General features: G+C 42.0%; 1 non-coding gene across 7 annotated transcripts; it reads left to right on the forward strand.

Moving 5' to 3' along the window:
* The first annotated feature begins 1,442 nt into the window (after positions 1-1,442).
* On the forward strand, positions 1,443-5,596 carry LOC125512428 (uncharacterized). Of its 7 annotated transcripts, XR_015608001.1 has the most exons (6): positions 1,443-2,270; positions 2,391-2,518; positions 3,465-3,589; positions 3,821-3,867; positions 4,818-4,902; positions 5,428-5,596. It is a non-coding gene; the product is annotated as an uncharacterized LOC125512428 (transcript). The 7 variants fall into 7 exon arrangements; XR_015608000.1 differs by having other exon boundaries at positions 2,391-2,553; positions 4,818-5,596; XR_015607998.1 differs by having other exon boundaries at positions 4,818-5,596.
* Positions 5,597-8,731: the final 3,135 nt, after the last annotated feature.

The raw sequence follows: 8,731 nt of genomic DNA on the forward strand, positions 1-8,731 counted from the left end.
ATTACAAGTTTATTAATTTTCCTGCTAACTTGGTCACATATAATGACACAATGCGAAGGTTTTCCAATTTTTTGATTTTTTTGAATTTTTTATGCCCATTTGAAAATGCGGTCAAAAACGGCGGGCATGACCGTTCCTAGCTAGTAGTTGAATCTTGGAATTTTTTGGTGTTTCTCTCATTAAATAGATATTTTTGTACCTAGAAATGATTTTTGGACAAAATAAATAGCAAACTATGAGGCAGCCGCAGTTCAAATTTGACCCGCTTCCAACTGAATCGGCGGAAATTTGTGTTTTTCACCAGAGGTGGATCAAAACTTTTTACACCCAACCATTTGGTCAATTGTGCATTAGATATGGCCTAGTATTTTATAAAAATTACTTGGTCCAATTTTGCAACAATTATTTGGTAGGTTCTTCACAAAAAAAACTCATTTGGGGCACTCGAAAAATTGAAAATGGTTTTTTTGTCCAAAGAAAATGAAAACTTCATTAGGCAACATTGTTTGCCATTCCAATATGCGCCCATGTGCACAATATGAGATCATTTGAACAAACTGTGCCATGAATGTGGCCATAAGATTGATCATTTGGCTTGAAAGCCATTGATCTCCACACGTGATAGCTCGTTTCTCAGAACACTTTTTTAAAATAATTGACGTATTACAAGTTTGTTATTTTTCCTGGGAACTTGGGCACATATAATGACACAATGCGAAGCTTTTCCAATTTTTTTTTGTTTTTTTTGAGTTTTTATGCCCGTTTCAAAATGCGGTCAAAACGGCGGGAATGACCGTTCCTAGCTAATGGTTGAATCTTCGATTTTTTTGGTGTTTTCTCTGACTAAATAGGTACTTATGTACCTAGAAATGATTTTTGGAAAAAATAAATAGCGTACTATGATGTAGCTACAGTTCAAATTTGACCCGCTTCCTCTTGAACCGACAGGAATTTGTCTTTTTTATGAGAGGTGGCTCAAAACTTTGTACACCCAACCATTTGGTCAATTGTGCATTAAATATGGCCTAGTATTTTAGAAAATTGATTTGTCCCAATTTTGCAACAAATATATGGTAGGTCCTTCACAAAAAAAACTCATTTCGGACACTCAAAAAATGATTAAAAATAGCTAGAAATATGAAAATGCATAAAAATTGGTTCTAATCCATAAAATGTGGTCTAACTCTAGTAAAAATTTGTGTGGTGTCCTTTTGAAAAATATTATTGATAGCTACTTTAGAAAATCCCTCTATTTTTTGTACTTGAAAACTATTTTACATCACTGATTTTCTGAACCAATCATAACTCTTTACACTGATCGATGACATGGCGTCCGCCCATCCATCCATCCATCTTTCCATCCCACATCCATCCATCCATCTATCTACAGCAAAAAAGGAAAAAAGAAAAGAAAAAGAGATACCCCCCACCCGCAGCCCAAACCCTAACTCAGATCGACCCCTCCCCCCGTCGCCCCCTTCCTCCCTCGTCCTCCTCCACCGCCGCCGCCGCCCCCTTCCCGATCTAGATTCCTCCTCCGCCGCCCCTCACTACCACCACCCAGTCGCCCACCGTAGCAGATCAAGCGAGCCGCCCAACCTCACCGGCCTCCTCCGTCTCTTCCAGTCAGATCCGACGGGCACATCTTCCTGCAGCCACGAGCGACCACCCCGGCCTCCACTCCACCGCCGGCATCCTTTCCCCTCCCTCTCCGTAGATCCTTTTGAGCAGCCACCTCGAGGCCGGCGCCGCCACCAGCGGGAGGGGGAGGGCGCCGCCACCAGCCACGACGGAGAGGTGGAGCCCCGGCTCCCTCCTCGACGACTCCTCCAATATCCGGCTCCTTCGACGGCATCCCGCGCGGGATCTCCACCGACTCCACCTCTGTCAACTGCCTCGTCGACCACGAGGATGACAATGCCTCGCAGCACTCGCGTAGTGGGATGCCCAACTCCGGCTCGGCCGAGGACCAGCGGGCCAGCCAGAAGAAGCTCGCGGCCGCCGCCACGAGTTACCAGCAAGGCGCGCAGTCCGTGCCCGACTCTTCGATGCTGGACAAGAACTCCTCCTTCGGCTCCACGTCCTTGGTGCCGTCCCTGTCGAATCTGCCACCGATTCAGGTGCTTATACTAATCCAATCATCTGGTTTTTCTCTTGGTGATAAGAAGATGATTCGCAAGATGACGTGGGGCGGACCCTGGCCATAATCATAGGCATCTTGGCAGGGCTGGCCCTCATCGCGGTGTTCCTCTCCTTCCTCGGGAAATCAAGTGAGCTCCTCACTTAAAAATCTCACTTGTTTTCAGGTTCAGAGAGCATCTGAATGCCATTTTATGTTATGCTGATGACTGGAGTTCTGAACCTAGTGGTGTGTCAAACTATGAATGCAGGTTAAGGTTGCCTCTTGGAAGAAGCTTCAGTTATCGATCGCATACTGGCACCAGGCCAAACGACCTGTGGAAGGGAGAAAGATCCACGCTGGCGTGGTATTAGCATGGCACAGAGAAGCTTCACAAAGGTCCTAATCTCACCTTGTTAGAAGCAGTAGCTTATGTAAGTGATCTTGGTAGGGCTGCCTGTAGGAGGATCACTACCTTACCTTACTACAATGGGTCATCAGTTTTGGTCCACTAATCATTGCTCGCATGTTTATTATTACCAAATCAGATGGCACTATCAAGCATTCTAAAAAAATAAGAAAACATGGCAGTGTCATGCAAAGACATTCAAACACTTTTGCTATGAAAATAATCATTGCCTTTCAATTGATTGCAGCCAAATTTGATTTAAAAAGGCAGGAGCACGATCATAAACTAATGATTAACCCAGGGCCACATGGGGTGCCATTGCTTGGTGTTTTCTTGTGCATATACCAATCTATTATGTATGTACACCATATATGAGGTCTAGCTAGGAACCTCTGGAGCATTTGCTACTGTTCCCTAAACAAGTTGTAGTGTTAGTTAGTGTTCTTTCACCAGATTACTACTATTTGAAACTCACATAATAACGAAAAAACTTGCCCTTTTAGTACTACAAAATTCAGATTATTCTACTTCTGAATATCTGACGTGTGTGGTGTGTGATCTGGACTGGTCAAAAGAATTAGTACAACTTGCAGAACCATGTAATCCCGTAAATTTTTTAAAGCATTCCTACTAGTGAAAGCATCATCTCAACTTGTGAATAATTAGGTGCTCACGTTTTGAGCTGGGCTGCAGTAAAATTTGACTAAAATCAGAGATACCTTGCGATGTGATTTTTCCGGATAGGCATTTGTGGTAATATCCGTATATGTATTCCAGATCATTTACATTAACAATGATATATTTCTGTAATGGTGAAGAAATACCTTCTTGAGTTTTATATGAAACTTTACTGTTAATTGAGTCGTTCTTGAGTTTCATGAACTTGATATGAACAAATTTAATTAAGAAATGCTGATGCTTATTCATTTGATGAAGGCCAATGGCAATCTGGAGAAGGAAGATCTGTCCTTGGTTTTGCTCTATTGGTGAAGCGTCCTCACTGCTATTCTGCAGTAGAATCTGAGATGCACCTCCAACACCTCAAAATCCAGCAGAAAAAGGTTTGGTTTTGCTCCTCCTACTCCTACTCTAGCTAGTTGTACATTTCTGCTACCCGCACTTCGCATTCCTGCCACCCATGGATGCCTAACGGAATCACAACCTCAACCAAAAAGAAAAAATATTACCAATCTAGTTTGCTGTAGTATATGCAAATACAGTTGGGGTTCAGTTGTTGACTTGTGTAATCGTGGCATACACTGGCACGACTTTGTTTGCATCATCATGTACAGGACCCTGCTGTGTTTGCGATGCATCCACCGACACTGGGCCGATTCTGGTACAGTTGAACTGTCTCCCCTCTCTACTCATCCATGGAACCATGTTCATGTGTTTCATTCTGACCGTGATATAAGACACAATGTAGGCAGCATGTAAGCTAGATTGTCGCTTCTTCTTATTCCTAAAATTTGAGAATTGAACAACTTCTCAGGCTTCTACCTTGGAAGCAGCCTATGTGTGTGTATTAGGCTTTCTAGGTGTGGTCCTGTGTGCTACTTTGGAATTTTCTTTTTGGTCAATACTATTTTGCCATCGAATCAGCCAATACTGTTTCACTTTGCTTGTTTCTTCTTATTCCTAAAATTTGATAATTGAACAACTTCTCAGGCTTCTACCTTGGAAGCAGCCTACGTGTGTGTATTAGGCTTTCTAGGTGTGGTCCTGTGTGCTACTTTGGAATTTTCTTTTTTGTCAATACTGTTTTGCCATCGAATCAGTCAATACTGTTTCACTTTGCTTGTTTCTCGTACTAGGTCTGTCAGTTACAACATAAACAAACAAATTGCTTAGCTCTCAACTCTGAATACATAGCTAGCTGAACCTGTTCTTTCTTTCTTTCTTTCTTCACAGCTATGACTTATATGGGTCAAGCTGCTGCTTTGCTGCGCTCGATGATATTGTTGCTGCCTGTATACTGATACATGTGGTGATATCTAACTGAACTGACGTTGTGAATGTACCATATTGTCTTGCTGCTACTTATCTTGGGCTCACCTTCCCTTTAATTAAGTGTGCGCGACCCTGCTAGCTATATGAAAAACGTGTCAGGAATGATAACAATTTGATAATCTAGAATGAAATTTGCAATTCAATATTCCCTTGAGATTGAGACACCTCAGTTTCATAGTATGCTTGCTCCTCTAGTGTTCATAGCTTAGTGTTTTGTTTCGGGGTTTCTTAATGTTCTTGTGCTTTAAAGAACAATACTTAATTTTTTTAATCATGCAGGTGTTACTTTTGATGAAAAATGTGTGGATCATCTGCCTCAGCGACGCTATCCCAATCAGATCATCGTCGACACTATCATCATAAGGTCTTGGTTCTCTTTATTCTCTCCTGCCTTGTGATGTTAGTCTGTGTGGGCCTACTACTATTGTTAGATGCCATCTTGAATGGATGGTCTATTGTACTTTTCTTTGGGTGAATTTGTTACAGTGACATTCATTGCATGACCTGCACCTGTACCAATATACGATGCTGGCACCTGTAGGTTAGTATTGTTAGTGCCTAACATGAGCTTGAGTGTTGGAGTGGAAGTGTAGAACAACAACAGGTTAACGTGTTTTATTTACCCTTTCTAGTATTTGTACAAACTGATGCATTCCGGGCATAAACAAAATATTATACAAGATATGTAAAAGCAAACATTTCACTATGCAACTATAAGATCTGTTTTATTTGCCCTCTCTAGTATTTTATAACGGGAAAGCTGAAGCTGGAACATACTAGTTGGTAGATCTGCTTGCTGCTTAGATTAGTGTTGCCATTGCATTTGTTTGGTTCTGGCTTGAACAACAGTACACAAATGCTAGTAGCCTTTGTGTTCACTCTTTTACAGGAGCGTCTGGACAAATTTGAAGTGCGAAGCCATGAAGCCAAGTGCAAAGCCTTGATGATGCCTTACTTGCCAGAGAATTGTTTGTTCTGTTTGATTGTAATAGACTGTAGAGATTGTGACATTGTAACAGATTTACTATTATTTGATAAATTATGTTTATTCTGTTTTATTTGAAATAGTGATTTAAAAATGTGTGAAATAGAAACCTGACTAGTGGGATTCACGTCTGAAAACAATCTGAGCAATGTTGAAATATCTGATGTGTGGGACCAATGTATGAGATTATGACATGTGGGGCCTGACAGACTAGTGGGACCAACTTCAATATATAATGTTCGAAACTAAAAAATCAATGGACTAAAAAGGCCATGGCCTAGAAATTGTAAAGGTCGAATAGTTGGGCCTGGCCCATATAATTGACCAAAATTAATAAGAAAAAAAAAATATATAAAGGCTGAATTGTTGTGCTCGGCCCATGTAAAAGACAGAATTGGACCGGGCTCATTCTTATCAACGACCTTTTCAATTGGTCGCAATTTTGCCATGTCAGATTGCCACGTCGGATCCGACGTGGCCTGGGCAGACAGCCAGTGACCAAAACAAAAGGTCATGGGTTCAACCACCTTCTGTTTTGGTCGTAAACGTCTACGACCTTCTCACAGAGAAGGTCGTTAATTTCAGTTTACGACTGTCAGCTTTTGACCTTCTGTTTTTGGTCACAAAAAGGTCGCAAATGAAAAACTATGACCTTTCAGCGGCCAATAGTGAGGGTCACAAGTTGACATATTTCTTGTAGTGTGTTAGCGGTCAAGCACTTGTGTCAACCAACTTCTACGACATATTTGACTCACCAAATGAAGGAATTTGGAGATGCTTCATGGCTAAAGGCCCAAAGGTATCACACCCCGAGTATGTTAGTTTCAATAGTGATGAAGAGGACTTGCTAGGTGATGATGATTTACTTGTTGACAATTCTAGTGACAAAAACTATGATGAACTTGCTATTAATAATGATAATCAAGATAAAATGAATGATGATGATAAGAAGGAGATTGAGCGTCTAACTAAAGAACTAAAGACTCTTAAGTTAGCTCATGAAATGTAACACCCACAATGCGGCTATATCTCCCACGTGTCAAGGCATGACTTAGAGGCATAGCCGCATGGTAGGTTTGTCGCAAGAGGGGTAATCTTCACACAATCCCATGTACTAAATAAGAAAGGGATAAAGAGTTGGCTGACAATTGCCACTTCACACAAATAACAAGTTAAACATACATCATCCAGAATACAATCAAGGTCCGACTACGGAACCAAAATAAAGGAAGAAAACCCCAAATGCTAGATCCCCGATCGTCCCAACTTGACACGACTACTGATCAACCGGAAAAGACACATAACAACAATCAAGATCTTCATCGAGCTCCCACTTGAGCTCGGTTGCGTCACCTGCACTGGTATCATCGGCACCTGCAACTGTTTGGAAGTATCTGTGAGTCACGAGGACTAAGTAATCTCACACCTGCGAGATCAAGACTATTTAAGCTTATGGGTAGGATAAGGTAATGGGGTGGAGCTGCAGCAAGCACTAAGAAAATATGGTGGCTAGCATACGCAAATGCGAGTGAGAAGATAAGCAACGCAACATTCGTGAAGCTAGAAGTGATCAAGAAGTGATCCTGAAACAACTTACGCACAACCATAACACAAGAACCATGCTCACTTCCCGGACTCCGCCGGAAAGAGACCATCACGGCTACACATGCGGTTGATGCATTTTAATCAAGTAAAGTGTCAAGTTCTCTACAACCGGACATTAACAAATTCCCATATGCCACATAACCGCGGGCACTGCTCTCGAAAGTTTATACCCTGCAGGGGTGTCCCAACTTAGCCCATCACAAGCTCTCCCGGTCAATGAAGGATATTCCTTCTCCCGGAAAGACCCGATCAGTCTCGGAATCCCGGTTACAAGACATTTCGACAATAGTAAAACAAGACCACCAAGACCACCCGATGTGCCAACAATCCCGATAGGAACTGCACATATCTCGTTCTCAGGGCAACACCAGATGAGCACTCCATAGAACTAAAACCAGCCCTCAAGTTTCCCTGAGGTGGCGCTGCAAAGGACTCTAGTTCGGACCAACACTTAGACAAGCACTGGCCCGGGGGTGGGGTGGGGGGGTTAAAATAAAGATGACCCTCGGGTTGGCCGACCCAAGGGGAAGGTAATAGGTTGTTAGGCAAATGTAAAACCAAGGTTGGACCTTCCTGGAGAAGTTTTATTCAAAGTGAACTGTCAAGGGGTTCCCGTAACACCGAACCTCATAAGGAACGCAAAATCAAGGAACCTAACACCGGTATGATGGAAACTAAGGCGGCAAGGGTGGAACAAAACACCAGGCATAAGGCCGAGCCTTCCACCCTTTACCAAGTATATAGATGCATTTTTAAAATAAGAGATATTGTGATATCCCAAACATATCCATGTTCCAACATGGAACAAAATTCAACTTCACCTGCAGCTAGCAACGCTATAAGAGGGGCTGAGGAAAGCGGTAACATAGCCAAACAACAGTTTGCTAGGAAGGTGGGTTAGAGGATTGACATGGTAAAAGGGGAGGCATGATATAATAAGTGGTAGGTAGCGTGACATAGCGGTAGAATGAACAACTAGCAAGAAAAGATAGAAGTGATTTCGAGGGTATGGTCATCTTGCCTGAAATCCAACAAGGAAGAAGAACGAGTCCAAGAAGTAGACAAACAGACGTAGTCGAACGGATCCTCACAACTCCGGAACGAAACCAAAGCTAACGAGAGAAGCAACCCGGAAACAAGCAAGCAACATAGTAAACAACCATCACATAAACATGGCAGGATGCACAACCAAGTATGATGCATGTCCGGTTTAATGAGGCATGGCATGGAAAAGTGCACAAACAATACTACAAATTAAGTGGAGCTCAATATGCAATGAGTTGCGTATTGACGAAACACCACATCAATTATTTAGTTCTCTCTCGTTTATGTACCCAACAATATTAAATGTTAATAAACATGGCAAGGGGTGAAGCAAATGAAAACTACCAATCTAGGCAAGTTTAAATGTGGCCGGAACAACAAACAACAATTCCGGAAAATCCTCATGTGCATATTTTGAAGTTGGTACTGTTCTATCCTAAACCATATTTTAGAGTTGTTAAACATGCAAAGTACTGCCACCATGTTAAACTAGGTATTTTTCCACCCCATTTACATATAAAGTTTATTTACAATGGAGCTACGGTTATTTAGTTATGAA

Source organism: Triticum urartu, chromosome 6A (assembly GCF_056163025.1).
Source record: "Triticum urartu cultivar PI428250 chromosome 6A, HENAU_Tu73, whole genome shotgun sequence".
Lineage (NCBI taxonomy): Eukaryota > Viridiplantae > Streptophyta > Magnoliopsida > Poales > Poaceae > Triticum > Triticum urartu.